This window comes from Saccopteryx bilineata, chromosome 4 (genome assembly GCF_036850765.1).
Source record: "Saccopteryx bilineata isolate mSacBil1 chromosome 4, mSacBil1_pri_phased_curated, whole genome shotgun sequence".
Taxonomy (NCBI): domain Eukaryota; kingdom Metazoa; phylum Chordata; class Mammalia; order Chiroptera; family Emballonuridae; genus Saccopteryx; species Saccopteryx bilineata.
Genome location: NC_089493.1, coordinates 114,983,150 through 114,999,812, shown reverse-complemented (window position 1 = coordinate 114,999,812; position 16,663 = coordinate 114,983,150). Strand labels below are relative to the sequence as shown.

The following is a 16,663-nucleotide window of genomic DNA, read 5'->3' as shown; positions in this document are numbered from 1 at the left end:
AATAAAAAAACTTTTAAAAGTCTGTTCTTTTTATTTCCCTTTGAGTAGCAGATTCTGTTTCTGAAGAACTGATAACTAGAGAAGGTAATGGGAGAAATTTGACCAGTAACTTGACACTTCTATAGTAGGAAAACATTCACACAGTAGAACACTTAGTTTATTATAGTAGTGTCCAGAGGGTCTCAGCAATGCCTTAAGAAGTCTTAGATGGCTGTATCATGTAAGGCCATGGAAGGGAAATTTGGGGGCAGAACATGAGTGTCTTAGTCCCTGTGGTATCTGAGGTATCACAATGCTTTACATAAGATTAGACCAAGTCTGTGTATTCCTACCCTTACACTACTGCAAAGAATGCAACCTCAGACTGTACCCTTGCATGAGAATGCTTCACTGCTAAAGCCAGAACAATGCTCTGAATTTTTTAGGGAGCAGGATACTCAATATCAGCAACAGATCACATGGAGTAGGTCATGCTTTGTTCAGGGGGCAATACTACAGTCGGTGAATTCTGTATGGCAGTGTATTTTTAAGTTTTATTGTTTACTTGCCTTTCTATCACCATTTAATAAATTAATACACCCTTACAGACAAATATTTGTATCTGTTTAAAAATTATGACTTAAGATATTGTGGCAATTTTAAAACATAGTTATAAATCCTTGCTCTTTCTCCCCACCCTCATTGAAAGATGAGGTCTATGAGTTTTGTTTCATTTTGTTTTTTGCTTAATCCCTTCATAGACACAAACAATAGTGTGGTGATTACCAGGAGGAAGGTGGGCTGGGGGATGGTAAAAGAGCATATAGCAGAGATAGATAGTGATGAAAGGAGACTTGATTTTGAGTGGTGAACACACAATACAATATGCAGATGATATACTGCAGAATTGTATGCCTGAAACTTGTGCAATATTATTAACTAATGTCACCCCAACAAATAAATAAATAAATAAATAATAAAATTAATTGATCTACTAAAATTTGAAATATAAACCAAAGGCTTAGAAAAAAGAGAGAGAGAGAAAGAAGAAAGAAAGAAAGAAAGAAAGAAAGAAAGAAAGAAAGAAAGAAAGAAAGAAAGAAAGAAAGAAAGAAGATCACTGCGTTATCCACTGATTCTGTGGCCTACCTGTTGGACACTCAATGGAGAAGATGCCTCACTGGGCACTTGTTTTGCGGACTTCCCACACATAAATGTTCTGAGGCAGAAACATCACACTTTTCCCAGGTTTCAACCAAAATATGGGTAACAAGCCTTAGAAATTTTGTGGAAGAAACTATTATGTAGTTAGTTTATTTGTCCCAAGGAACCCAGATTTTTGTACTGGACAGTAAGCATGCCTGACTGTTGTTCCAGACAGAGACACTATTTCTGTCTTTCAAGGCTGTTTGCTATATAAACTCCTTTGAGAAGATCATCTGGAACAAAATAGACTCTACTTTTTTAAAAATATATTTTTTTATTTTTTAATTAGTTGACATACAATAGTATATTAGTTTCAGGTGTACAACCCAGTGATCAAACATTATATAAAATTAAATGATCACCCTGATAGGTCTACTATCTGACACCATACATAGCTATTAGAATATTGTTGACATTATCCCATGCTGTAGTTCACACCTCCATGACTACTCTGTAACTACTACTTTGTACTTCTTAATTCCTTTACTTTTTTTCACCCATCTCCCCAGGCCGCCTCCCATCTAGCAACTGTCAAAATGCTCTCTATATCTATGAGTATGTTCCTGTTCTGCTGGCTCAATTATTTTGTTTTTTAGATTTAATTGTTGATTGATAGATAAGTATTTATTGCCATTTCATTTTTATATTTTTTATTTTTCTTTTAACATTTTGTGTAATACTGGTTTGGTGGTAATAAATTCCTTTAGTTTTTCCTTGTCTGGGAAGCTCCTTATCTGTCCTTTGATTATAAATGATAGCTTTGCTGCATAGAGTAATATTGGTTGGAGGGCCTTGCTTTTCATCACTTTGAATATTTCTTGCCAATTCTTTCTGGCCTGAGAAGTTTCTGTTGAGAATTCAGCTGACAGTCTTAAGGGAGCTCCCTTGTAGATAACTAACAGCTTCTTTCTTGCTGTTTTTAAGATTCTCTCTTTGCTTTTAATCTTCTGCTCTTCAATTATGATGTGTCTTGGTGTGGCCTTCTTTGAGTTCACCTTATTTGAAACTCTCTGTGCTTCCTGGACTTGTATGCCTATTTCCTTCACCAGGTTAGGGAAGTTTTCTGGTATTATTTTTTTCAAATAGGTTTTTCATTTATTTTATTTTATTTTTTCATTTTAGAGAAGAGAGAGATAGAGAGAGAGGGAGAGAGAGAGAAAAGAGGGGAGCAGGAAGCATCAATTCCCATATGTGCCTTGATCCAGTAAGCCCAGGGTTTTGAACTGGCAACTTCAGCATTCCAAGTTGATGCTTTATTCACTGTGCCATCATAGTTCAGGCAGGCCGTTTTCTATTTCTTGTTTTTTCTCTTCTCTTTTTGGTACCCCCATGGTGCAAATGAGGGTATACTTAAAGTTGTCCCAGAAGATCTTTACACTACCTTTTTTAAAATTCTTTTTTTTTTTTTTTGCTTTTTTTCCTGTGCTGATTGGGTGGTTTTTGCTTCTTCATATCCCACATTGCTGACTGGAGTTCAGCTTCATCTACTCTGCTGTGGTTGCCCTGTCAATCATTCTTCATTTCAGTTAGTGTATCCTTCATTTCTGACTGATTTTGTTACATAGTTTTCATGTCCTTTTTCATACTGTTGAAGTTCTCATTAAGTTCTTTGATCACCAATATAACTATAGTTTAGAACTCTATATCTGGTGGTTTGCTTGCCTTCATTTTGTTTAGTTCTTTTTCTGAGATTTCTCCTCATTTGAGATATGTTTGACTCTTCATTTTGCCTGCTTCCTTATTATTTGTTTTTATGTATTAGTTAGAGCTGCTAAATCTTCCAGACTTGGTAGAATGGCCTTGTAGATTAGGTGCTGTAGGGCCCTGGGACACGGCTTTCCCTGTTACTCGAGCTGGGGGCACCAGGTATGCCACTGTGTGGGCTCTATGCACTATCCTATTGTAGTTGAGCCTTGATTGCTTTTGGCATCATTGGTTCAAAACCCTGAGGTTGCAGGCTTGAGTACGGGCTCATCTGGTTTGAGCAAGGCTCACCAGCTTGAGCCCAAGGTCGCTGGCTTAAGCAAGGGGCACTCGGTCTGCTGTAGTCCCCCAGTTCAAGACACATATGAGAAAGCAATCAATGAACAACTAAGGTGCTGCAACAAAGAATTGATGCTTCTTAACTCTCTCCCTTCCGGTCTGTCTGTCTCTCTCTCTGTCACCAAAAAAAAAAAAAAAAAAAAAAAAAAAGATACAATGACAATATACATAAGCAAGTCATGTCTCAAAATAGAACAATAAAAATAATCACTATTGTAAGGTATTTTTCCCCACCAAATGTAAGGTATATTTCCCCACCGAGAAGGAAGGAAGGGGCCGGAGCCACGAAGTGTGGAATAGTAAAAGGCTTTATTGAGTACAGCGCATTCCGCCCAGCGAGGTTCCCTGGCCCTGAAGAAAGAAAGATGGAGGAGATGGAGGCCAGGGAAGTTGCAAGGATTAAACCGCGTGGGAGAATTTAAAGGGGTCCTCTAGGGAAGTTGGGCTAATATGACGTGATGAAATCTCACTGGCTGGCAGATGGTCACTGTTTTCCAAAGGGTTCCTGTGAAGCCTCTTTTGGCGCACTTGGTTGTGGGTAGTCCTAGCCAAAGTTCGCGGGTCTGGGTTCCCCACGTGACCATCCCCCATTATTCACCGACCTTACATTCTGACCTTTTGTGTTAAATAGAAAAGGGGTGCCATTTATTCGTCTGGCCACTTCCTGCTGATTAGGGGTGTCGTGGGGAAGGGGAGATTGGAAGGTGGTGGCTTTGAGGGGTGTCAGGAGGAATATCTGTGTGTCCGTGATTGGAGAAACTTCGCAGATGCTGTCTTGTAAGGATTAAAAATAAAAGGAGTAATAGGGGGATTTGTAGGGTCCAGCCTTTTGCTGAGCTGAAGATGAATGGAGTCCAGTGGTTCCGACTGCCAGTGGTCCTGTAAGGAGGCAAGCTTGAGGCAAAACTGCATGTCAGGAGTAGCATAAAAAGGGGAAAGGAAGGGGTCCCATCCATTCTTATAACCGAGACCTGTGAGGGAATTAGAGGTCCAGAACAGAAACGGTAGCCCCTGTGTCCACAAGAAATGAGATGGACTTACACACTCATTGCAGCATACCCTGGGTTCTCCGAGTCCAGGCCGTGTCCTAGGAGTTTGAGCGATGCACCCACCTGGCTGGATTGGCCTTCCATTCGGGCAGCTTGTCCTCCACATAGAGGCACTGAGGAAAAACCTGTTGCCCAAAGGGGCAATCACTCTGCCAGTGACCAGGCTGTTTGCAGTCAGGGCAGGGCTCAGTGGGCAGCTGCTGGCAGGGGCCCTGCAGGGACCAGTGGTCCTGCTTGCCACACTTAAAGCAAGCTGCTGGTGGGGTTTCTCTTTGTGGCTTGGATTTGGATCAGGCACTTCCTGTGCCTTGCCTCTGTTGTTCCACTGGCCTCAGGGTTGCCACAAGAGCTGGGGTTTGGAGCATTACCTTCTGCTATATGCAATGCAGGCCTGGCGAATAGCCTTGGCCTGTTTCTACTAGTTGAGACCATTAAAAACTTTAAATGTCATGTTCACAGGTCCAGGATACGGGTTTGGGGAGGTTGAGGAGGGGGGCTCGTGTGGAGCCCGGCACCCAGATCCTGCAGGAAATGCTGGAGCCAAAGGCAGGACAGGGCCAGAACTTCCTGCAAGAAAATTGGGGTTGGATGTCCTGAAATTCAGTGTAAGAGCTAATGCCAGGCTGAGAATGGCCTGACAGAGGAGGGGTTTAAGAACACAGTGGAGAAGGGAAGGGGCCCTGACCAGCAGGGGAGGAGAAAGAGAGATGGTAGTGGTGAATAAGAAACAGGATTTTGCAAAAGCAGGGGAGGGGGCTCTCAGAGGGAAGAGACCTGATCACAAAAGAGGTCCGCAGAGGGACCAGAGAAAAGTACCCAGGGGGGGGGTCCCTGGAAATCAGGCAGGAGGGAAAGAGGGTTGTGAGTCCACGGAGAAGGAAAGATTAGGAGTGAAAGTTTAGGTGAGGTTTCTCTGGCCAGATAAAGGCCTGCGCAGTGGAACAGGTGGCACAGAGATTAAGGACGGGTGCGTGAATAATTAGAAGCCGTGTATGTAAGAGATCTCCAATCAGTTCCCAGCTTTTTTGGCGATAGTTAAATTGGTGAGAGTGATAAAACTGAAGGTCCCTTCAGGAGGCTAATTCAGTGGGTTCTGTGGCCTGGCCACAGAGGAGGAGAACCGTTTCTTCTTCTTTTGGGAGGGAGATACCTGTGCCCCCACAGCTGCCTTTAGTCCTTGGAGTGGTCAGATTTGAGTATTAGCATTCTAAATCTCAAGGTCTGGCCATGGATGGAAAAGGTAAAGTGGATATGCTTGGGACGTCTCCGCAAGTACACACTCACTCAGAACGGAAAAAACTTCTCTGACGTAGCTACAGTTTCAGACAGGGAGTCTCGGAAGAAAGAACTCAAGGGTGGCTGGAGGCAGGGGACTTACCACACCGTGCGCCGAAGTGGGTGGAAGGTCGAAGATCCTGGTTCTTTCTCGGAGGGGATGAGGAAGAGGAGCAGTCCTTGTGGACTTCAACTCCTCCTGGGTTTTCAGCACCAAAATGTAAGGTATTTTTCCCCGCCGAGAAGGAAGGAAGGGGCCAGAGCCACGAAGTGAGGAATAACAAAAGGCTTTATTGAGTACAGAGTGCGCATCCCACCCGGCAAGGTTCCCTGGCCCCAAAGAAAGAAAGATGGAGGAGATGGAGGCCAGGGAAGTTGCAAGGATTAAACCATGTGGGAGATATTTAAAAGGGTCCTCTAGGGAAGTTGGGCTAATATGACGTTGTGAAATCTCACTGGCTGGCAGATGGTTGCTTTTTCTAAAGGGTTCCTGTGAAGCCTCTTTTGGCACGCTTGGTTGTGGGCGGTCCTAGCCAAAGTTCGCGGGTCTGGGTTCCCCACGTGACCATCCCCCATTATCCACTGACCTTACAACTATTTTTCACATTATTTTAATGAGTTAGCTATGTATTCTTTCATAATCTAGTGAGCTAGTTATAACACTAAAGGGTTAAAATTATTTATGGACAAAATATGTAGGATTAAGAAAACTTAATCTGCCAGACTGGGTATACATCTAGCCAAAAAGGAGAACCAGAGAAATGTGGACATAACTAAATCACTCACCCTCTAGCTTAACATACAGTGTGTCCGTAATGTAATGATGCACTTTTGACCAGTCACAGGAAAGCAAGAAAAGATGATAGAAATGTGAAATCTGCACCAAACAAAAGGAAAACCCTCCCAGTTTCTGTAGGATGATATGGCAGCATGTGCACATGTGCAGATGATGACGTAACACCATGTATACAGCAGAGCAGCCCACAGCCATGCCAGTCGAGATGTGGATGATACAGAGGTAAGTTCAGTGTGTGCTGTGGCTCGCTATATTCGAATCGTGACCAAAGTGGCCTGACCTGTGGTGGCACAGTAGATAAAGCATCGACCTGGAACGCTGAGGTTGTTGGTTCAAAACCCTGGGCTCGCCCAGTCAAGGCACATATGGGAGTTGATGCTTCCTGCTCCTCCCCCCCTTCTCTCTCTGTCTCTTTCTCTCCTCTAAAATGAATAAAATAAAATAATAATAATAAAAAAAACAAAGTGCAACATGAATATCGGCATGTTTATAATGAAGTGCCACCACATAGGAATAACATTACTCGGTGGGATAAACAGTTGAAGGAAACCGGCAGTTTGGTGGAAAAACCCCATTCTGGTAGGCCATCAGTCAATGACGAGTCTGTAGAGGCTATAAAGGATAGCTATCTAAGAAGCCCTAAAAAATATGGGCGTGAGCCCACATTGAACTGCACTAAATAGGTATGAAACTGGGAGAGTTTTCCTTTTATTTGGTGCAGATTTCACATTTCTATTGTCTTTTATTGCTTTCCTGTGACCGGTCAAAAGTGCACCATGACTTTACGGACACACTGTATATTAATCAATTTACAGATATTCTTATGATAACTGTATTTGTTAGATAATATGTCAACTAGATTCAGAAATATATCATTTGCATTGTTTGTATTGGTTTAGAACAGTGATTTTCAACCTTTTTCATCTCATAGCACACATAAACTAATTACTAAAAGTCTGCAGTGCTACAAAAAATGTATTATATTTTTTGCCAATCTGACAAAATAATTGTATAATTCTGATTCATTCATACTGGATGACTACTGTTGTGTTGGCTGCTGTCATTTTCTTTTTTTAACAATTGAGGGAAAAGAAGTCCGTGCCCCTGACTAAATAGTCAGGTACTGCCTGTTTTAAACATTTTTGCCGCATACTACTGTGCCATGGCAATTAGTTAAAAAGTGCTGGTTTAGAATATAAGACCTTAAGATCTCCCAATAGTGTACTCAAACATTTTAATAAGTCATACTACTACTTTCTTTCAAAAGAAAGAAAGAAAAAATTTAATCTGTTAACACACTGTGCTTTCCTTGCAAATTGAAACATACATCATCATCCCATTTTGGTGATAAAACATCAGTGTTAATGGCAGAACAGTTTGGAAGTGACAACCCGAATCAAAAGCTAAATGTGTACCAAAAGGCTAAACATATCTAGATGTTAGAATACAGGAAGAATCAGCAAAAGGATGAGCAGAAGGACAAGGTGAGAGTGACGTCTCAATAAAGGAAAATAATACATTTATGTGTGACAGGTTATATATACTGTTCACAAAAAAGTAGGGGATATTTTATTACTTCATATTCATTTCTGAAATATCCCCTAATTTTTGTGAGCAGTATATTTTAATTTTGCAAGAAAACACTTCTAACTGGAATACCTTATGAAAAACAAAAATGTCTGAAATAGGAAAAATCTAACATATGGTCAGTATGTCAGCTCTATTTTATGAAATTGAGAAAATAACTTGCTTTTCAGCTCAGCCACCTGTGAGTAATTTCATAAATATTAAATTAGAATCTCTTCTATTTACAAAACAATTAATGAATGAAAAACTCATATTGGCACAGTATAGTCCTACTGTCTAAGAAATATGATGTCTGGTATTTCCAAGTGGTTTGATTGTGTGTGTCTTGTTCCTCATACATAAATGATTGAAAATAATGAGTGATATAGCAAATGGCTAATGTTTTTATTCTTTACTCATTCATTCATTCAGCAAGATGTGTTAGGCATGTGTTATGGTTCTTTCATTACCAAGCTATAAAGATGCAAGGGAGAACAGGATTCCAATCTGCCTTTAGGGAGCATACATTTTTACGAGGAAGACAAGAATGAAAAGAGGTAATTATTATTATACGATGGGACAATTGCTAATAGAGATGGAAAGAAATTAGCAAAGGGGCTAGGATAAGAACAAAGCATGTGTAAAGTCTCAATAAAAAAAACAACTAACGAGCGTCGGCCTAGCATGCGGAGGACCCGGGTTCGATTCCCGGCCAGGGCACATAGGAGAAGCGCCCATTTGCTTCTCCACCCCTCCGCCGCGCCTTCCTCTCTGTCTCTCTCTTCCCCTCCCGCAGCCAAGGCTCCATTGGAGCAGGGATGGCCCGGGCGCTGGGGATGGCTCTGTGGCCTCTGCCCCAGGCGCTAGAGTGGCTCTGGTCGCAACATGGCGACACCCAGGATGGGCAGAGCATCGCCCCCTGGTGGGCAGAGCGTCGCCCACTGGTGGGCGTGCCGGGTGGATCCCAGTCGGGCGCATGCGGGAGTCTGTCTGACTGTCTCTCCCTGTTTCCAGCTTCAGAAAAATGCAAAAAAAAAAAAACAACTAACAATTGTATTTTCTGTGACTTCTTTTTTTTTACCGTCTTAACCATTTTTAATTGCACAGTTCCGTGGTGTTACATATATTCACATTGTTGTGCAACAGATCTCCAGAACTTTGTCAGCCTGCAAAACTGAAATTCATACCAACTAAGCAATTTCCCATCTCTACCTTTTCCTGGTTTCTGATAATCGCCATTCTATTATGTGATTCTATGAATTTGATTCCTTTAGATACCTCGTATGAGTGGAACCATACAGTATTCATCTTTTTGTGACTAGCTTATTTCACTTAGTATAATATCCTGAAGTCTTATCCATGTGGTTGTATGTGACAAGCTTTCTTTTCTTTTTTTAGGATTGAATAATATTTCAGTGGACATAGGTACCACATTTTGTTTATCCTTCCACCTGTTGATTGACACTCGGGTTCTTTTACTTCTTGGCTATTGTAAACGATGCTGCTATACACATGGGTGTGCAAATAGCTCTCTGAGATTCTACTTTAAATTAGTTTGGATATATACTCAGATGTGGGCTTCCTGGATCACACAGTAATTCTATTTTAATTTTTTGAGGAATCTTCATACTGTTTTCCACAGCAATGTATCATTTTAAATTCCTATCAGATCTCTCAGATCTCATCTCTTACACTTAATAGCTCACACTAGTCCAATCACACTGACTTTCCTCATTAACAACTGGTGTTATCTTGTCTTTGCTGATTCTTCTTCCAGAAATGTTTTGCCACACATTTATACCTTTCAGTATTTACTTAAATATCAGCTTTTCCCAAATATTTTGTTGCAACTTTAAATTGTTCCAGACTACCTCTTTCAGGTCTCCCCCTTTATATTCCTATATTTTACTTATATATTTGTCTGTGCCCCCTTATCAGAATGTCCATGAGAAGGGGAGCTTTTCATCATTTCATTCACTGTTGGTTTGTTCAGTGCCTGCAATTTTGCCTGGTACATAGAGTTGTTCAATATAATTTTTGTAATGGCTGAACCCAAAAGCGATACCCAGTTATCTAAAATAACTGCATAATTAATCCTTTACAATTCCTCAAGAGCTTCACTAAGAAACAGCCAGATAGCCTGAGAAGAGAAGGAGAGGAAACTTGGAACCAGAACAGGAAACTGAAATTTTATCAGAGCAATGACTTCCCAAAGAGTGGTAAGTAGAATTGTGGCTTTCAAAGATTTATTATCCATGTATCTCTTAAAAGACTTTTGAAAATCCAGGTAACTCTCACATATTGTTAGATTAACATCTAACATTTTTCTTATAAATTCATCCACAAAGTAGCACTTTAACTATTGACATTAGAAACTAACATGGTTGCACCATTCTTTTAAGTGAATCCATAAAATGTAAAGATATTAAAATTATTAAATTGCACATATTAAAAAGGTGGCTTTTATAGTATGTGAATTATATTTTAATTTCAAAAATTTTAATATAAAAAAGAAAAGAAAAGATATATGCCTGGCCTGCACCCAAAGTTAAAATCTGCCCACAGAAATCCAGTTCTGACCTGAGATTAAATAAATTCACCCACAGCTAAAAGTGAGCATTTATGTTTATGTTATTTCTACCTTTCTAATAATTGTTTAATAACAACAATATATTTGATAATTTATTTTTAACAAGACCTATTATTGTAGATGAGATGGAAAATGTTTTGTAACATATTTTTGCTTATTAAAAGACTGTTATTTATCTAAAAAATAAATCCATGGAATATACAACAATTTGATACTCAATACCATCTATTAAAAATACAAAAACAGCCTAACTAATGCTGGTGCAAAGGATAGAGCGTCAACACGCTGTTGAGGTACCAAGTTTGAAACCCTGAGGTCAACAGTTTGAGCACGGGTTCATCCGGCTTAGGCACAGGCTCACCAGATTGAGCACAGGGTCACTAGCTTGAGCATGGGATCATAGACATAACCCCGTGGTTGCTGGCTTGAGCTCAAAGGTCACTGGCATGAAGCCCATGGTTGTTGGCTTGAGTCCAAGGTTGCTGGCTTGAGAAAGCGGTCACTGGCTCAGCTGGAGCCTCCTGGTCAAGGCACATATGAGAAAGCAATCAATGAACAACTAACATGTCACAATGAAGAATTGATGCTTCTTATCTCTCTTCCTTCCAGTCTGTCTGTCTGTCTGTCTCTCTCCCACTAAAAAATAAATAAGTAAATAAATAAATAATAAAATGGTCTCGTTTAATACTCAGAAATGTTATATCATTTATTTTTCTCCTTGAATCATGCTCAGTCCACTTTTCTCCACAGAATTTTATCTTGAGGTAATATGTTCAAATGCTTGCATTTACTGATCTATATTTATATCACCTGGGGGGGGGCATGTGAGTATATTTGAGGCTGAGATAGAAGTTCTTTGAGTCATCACTAAAAGGATATTTGTACATAATCAATATAAACAACATAAATATGTCACATTTTTAAAAACTGTTTATTGGAAATGCATCTCTTCCAGGTGGATGGGGCTGTTTTTCCCCCAATTAACTCATATATACTGAATGATCATAACTTGTTGCTAGAATAAAACTAAGTGTTTACATCACTCATTTCTAGTCTTCATTTTCCTTAAAAACTGAGAAACACGGGAATTTTAATTATTTGAAATTCTTCCAAGCTTTGGGAAGACTATCATATAGTGGCATTCTACATAATCAGAAATTATTGCCAGTAACCTGTCAACTGACAACTTCATTAAGCTCCTCTTCAATTTTGTTTGAAAGCTAAAGCTAAAAAGAATTGAAAATCATTGTAGTTGCAAAAGGACTTGTCACCCAAACATGTCACTCACTTTTTCAACAACAAAAAACTTCTGTGTGTTTGATACCCTGCATGTGTTTTTTGCCTTGAGGTGAAACAACAACAATAACAAAAAATTAAGGCTGTTAATGATTTGGTGGGTTTTTTTTTTCTTTTTTAATGAAAGGTTAAGAGTGATTATCATGGGTGGAGGAAAAGAACTTAAATCCCACCCACCCTTTCTCACCACCCTTTCTCAAGCATGTCAATTTTAGGAAAGTACACACATACAGACTGAAAATATTAAGGTTTATTTTCATAACATCATGCCTCTACTCACACATATAGGCCTTTGTGTGAAGGCTGTCCCTTAAAAAGTGGGGAGGGGGGCATAAGTGAGAGTTCTAAAATGTTTAACAAGGGAGGCATGTTTTATGAATGTTGCTTTTTTTTTCCCCCCTCATAAGAGACTCACAATAGTAACTGTTCTCTGGTGAGGAGAATGGTTTGGTTTGTTTAAATTCAGGCTTTCTAAGTTCTATTTCAACACAGAACTCTTTCCCTCATAGCAATATTTGACAAGTAACAGAATTAATAATTCATTGGTAATGTTTAACAGTGTTCTGAATGTTGCTACTGAATGCCATAGATTATATAAAGTAGGGGCTTTGAGAAGAAAAACAACTTTAGAAAATAAGGGCTTGTCACAGGAAAGTGAATTCTGACAACTGAGGAATCTGAGAGGGACAGAGAAGCAGAGGGCCAGGAGCTGAGGAGGGCAGTGCACGTTCGGACAGAAAAGACTCTAGTTCAGGAAACACGGGGGAAGGAAGAGGACTCACTGTCACCACCAAGCCATTATGTAAGAGACTGACAAGACTCTCTCACATCTAGGACACTTCATACATATTCAACAGATAAGCTGTTGCTGATAATAGAGTGTTCTTTCTTCTGGAAGGTGGGGGTAGGATCCTAGACAGAAAATAACTGCATCTCCAGAGATAAAGGGAGAAAATTCTTTCAGCCTCAACTGGTGTGAGCTAGAAAAAGGTAATTTAGGGGGGAAAAAGATACCATAGCCCCAAACATAATTCTAAGTGGAAGGCTGAACTACATAGAGAGAAAGATTAAAAAGCTCAGATGAGAACAATGAGTTATTTAAATAAATGCAATATGAATTAATATCTCAGATAAGGGATAATTTAAGTGTTATTCATAGGGTCAACTTTTTCTTGAAGACTGCATACAACCATACTTAAGTTTTGCATGCTCATGCAATGCAGTGCACATATTCCTAGGAAAAGAATGACCCAAGAGATGTGAAAGAGGATAGTCAGATTTTAAGCAGGAGGTAAAACCTTTACTAAGCCCCTAGATAGGAGGAACAAAGTCATCCAAGATACAGGGCATAGGATATGTCTAGGAGTCTGTTAGGCAGATAAATTATATTATGGTCACTTTGTTAAAGATGGCACTGCTCACGTGGAAGCCCATCACCCAGGTGATATTAGTTGCCCTTCTTGCTTGGAATGGGCATTATTATATTAATGTGTGTTGGGGTGGGCTGTGGGCAGGCAGGATCCTTGTAGTCTGGGGCTTGGTTTTAGGACTAAGCCTTTCCTACCCTTTTTGATGTGGGTTGGTGCAATCCCATCATGCCTCAGATAAGTGACTTTGTACTAGAGACTTCCTTATTTTGTATATTGGATTAAAGGTTTTGATTTCTGCACTATAAAGTGGGGCATACCGGGAGCTTGCTCTCTCGGTTCCTGAGATGAACATTAGAGCAGAGAGCAGGTTGGAGAGCAGAGAAGGGCCACATGGAGGAGGCCAGAGAAGCAGCCAAGATGGCAGAGTGTTGAAGGAGAAGCCAGCTTGTGCAGAGTTTGTGCAGGGAGAAGGAAGGAGATGGGGAACAGAGGTGAATAAGGCTGGTAAGCTAGAAACCTTTGATTCTAGGAAACTTGGATAAGTTAGTAGCTTTGTGAGCACTGAATGAGTGGGTTTTGGATCCCAGTGTGTGTTTTTACTTGCCCACAAGTGCAAGCTAGGATTAAAGATGATAGCCCACCAGTTCTTGGCTCCGTTGTTTCATTACCATCTGTCCGAATCCAATGCAAACCTGCATGGGCCAGGCGGCTGTGATGGTGTCCGTGGCTACTGAATTTACAAAATCATTTCCTGAGAGGTTTTCTTGAATGTGCCTAATTTCCCCTCAATACTCAGAGTGTAATTCTTGTTCGTTTAGATTTTATTTATTGGTTTTTGGAGGGGGGAAAGAGAGAGAGAGTAAGAGAGGGAGAGGGAGAAAAAGGGGAGGAAGCAGGAAGCGTCTACTTATAGTAGTTGCTTCCTATATGTGCCTTGACCCGTCAAGCCCACAGATTTGAACCGGCGACCTCAGCATTCCAGGTCGACACTTTATTTACTTCACTACCACAGGTCAGGTTCAGAGTACTATTTTAAAAACAGTTTAAAAATACCATAGAAATCATTGCAAAGATAAGCCAAAGAGATAAACAGCATAGAAAAATACTGATAGTAAATAAGCAATTTTAAAAAGTGTATTAGGCCAGCCGGTGGCGCTGGGAAGAGGAAATGCTGCAGTCATTCTTAACGATCCTCTGGCTGGGTTCGGCCCGGTTCTACAGGTTGGTACCTTAAAGATAGCCAAAATGGCCAAAAATGGTAAAGACAAAATGGCTGTTTGGAAGCCAAAATTTGTTGTCAGATTGAGCATTATTTTGGAGATTCAATTTGGCACAGGACAAATTTTTAAAGGAACAAATCAAACTGAATGAAGGCTAGGTACCCCTGGAAATAATAATAAAGTTCAATAGGTTAAACCATTTAACAGACTGTAATGTAAGAGTAGGAGCACTAAGCAGAACAAAGGCAGATCTCACAGGAATAAGTAAAGCTAAAACTAAAAAATCAAAAGCTCTCCAAACAAAACCCTCCCTGAACTGACTGATGAGTCTAAAAATGATATAAAAAAACAGGTCTGTTTGTATTAAAGGTTTCTCTACTGATGTAACCCCTGATGACAAAAAAGAATGGTTAGAGAGAACGGTCACTAAACATTCAGATGAGAAGAACATTGCACAGAGCATTAAAAGGTCAATATGCTGTGTTTGAGGGCATTGGATCTGTCAAAAGGTTTGTGGAAACCCCTGGACAAAAGTACAAAGACACAGATCTGCTAATACTTTTCAAGGATTACTTTGAAAAAAGAAATTTCTTTAAGAAAGAAAGCAAAATAAAGTGGAAGCTAAATTACAAGCTAAACAAAAGCAAGAAGAAAAAAGTTAGCAGAGAATGCTGAAATGAAATTTCTAGAAGAGATTGGCTGCTTGCTGAAATTTGAGGGTCCTAGATGATCAGAGCTTCAGAGATTATCTGCACATCCTTTCCTCAGATCATGGTCAAATAAAATAGATAAACTTTGTCAGCAGAGCAGAAGAGAGAATAATTCTATTTAAAGAAAAAGTTAAGGAAAAACTGGAGAAAGCCAAAGATGCAAGTACTAGCTGGAGGTGTGGGAAAGGAGCATTGAAAAAAATCACAGATCAACAGGAATCCCTGAACAAATGAAAGTCCAAATGTTGCAGATATAAAGGAAGAGGAAACAGAAACCAAGCTGCCCAGACTGGGTCTGCTAAAGGAAAAGTACAGTTTTACAAAGCATTTAAAGTGATGATGCACATACTGAAAATGGTGCATCTGGACCCCAAAAAGAGCAAGAAGACAAAGAAGAACCTGCATCAGAACAGCAGAACACAGAAAATGGTGACAGAGACCAGTAGTTCAGTGAACAAATTATTTATTTATTTATTTATTTAGGTTTTCGGTTGCTTTTTCTTTGGAGTCTTTTACAAAGAAAACCAAATTAGATCCACTCCACTGTCCACATGTAAAATTTTGTTGTTGTTTAACTTGTCTTTTTTTGTTATCCAAATGAGGATTTGTTTTTTTCTTTCTTTGTTTCTTTTCTTCTTTTCCAAGTGAGAGGCAGGATAGGAAGACAAACTCCTGCATGCACCCTGACCAGGATCCACCAAGCAATCCCCGTCTGAGGCCAATGCTCTGACCATATGGTGCCATGCTTGCAACTGAACTAGCTATTTTTAGCACCTGGGGCAGAGGCTCCACAGAGCCATCTTCAGCACCTGGGGCTGAGCTCGAATCAATCGAGCCATGGCTGTGGAAGAGGTAAAGAGAAAAAGACAGAGAGAGAAGGGGGAGAAGGAGGAGTGGAGAAGCAGATGGTCACTTCTTCTGTGTGCCCTGACCGGGAATCAAACTCAGGACATTCACATGCTGAGTTGATGCTCTACCACTGAGCCCAGCCGCTAAGGTGGATTTTTTTTTGATGTACAGTTAGTTCTGTGTTATTTCAGATGACTCAAATATCAAAAGATAATATCCATACCTTTGTAATATGAGTATGGATTAGTACAATCTAATAAAATATATTCTTCATAGAAAAAAGTAAAACTTTGTCTATATAACGCCTGTTTAGATGAACATCCATCCTGGAGTTCTCTGAACTAACATTTGATAGAACTGGGCTGAGTCTGAACAAATCATCAAGTGGGGGCTAAAAATAACACTGAATCGACTCCTCGTTCAAACCTAAATTTGCAAGGCATCTTCGGTACAAGTGTTATGGTTAGTCCACAGAGTTCCTAAAGAATGTAAATGCCAGAAATGATTAAATGTGAATAATCCAAGAGACAGGCTTATATTGAGCTTTAATATCAGTTACTATGACAACCAATGGGTTCTTTAAGGTTATGAGCATTCTAGACCACTGAGTTAATAGTATGGACAGAAATGACATCAAATTTGAGCAAAGGCAAATTGCTTCCATGTCCTATCACACATGGCAATGGCGGTGAGAGTCGTGTAAGGCTAAGGAGG

The 16,663-nt window shown here is 40.0% G+C and overlaps 1 protein-coding gene and 1 pseudogene across 1 annotated transcript in view; one reads left to right on the top strand and one right to left on the bottom strand.

The window, feature by feature from the left end:
• The window catches only part of MDGA2 (MAM domain containing glycosylphosphatidylinositol anchor 2), a 1,032,115-nt gene that overhangs the window by 522,236 nt on the left and 493,216 nt on the right, over positions 1-16,663 (bottom strand). The window lies entirely within an intron of this gene.
• Positions 14,413-15,546, top strand: LOC136336041 (lupus La protein pseudogene; annotated as a pseudogene).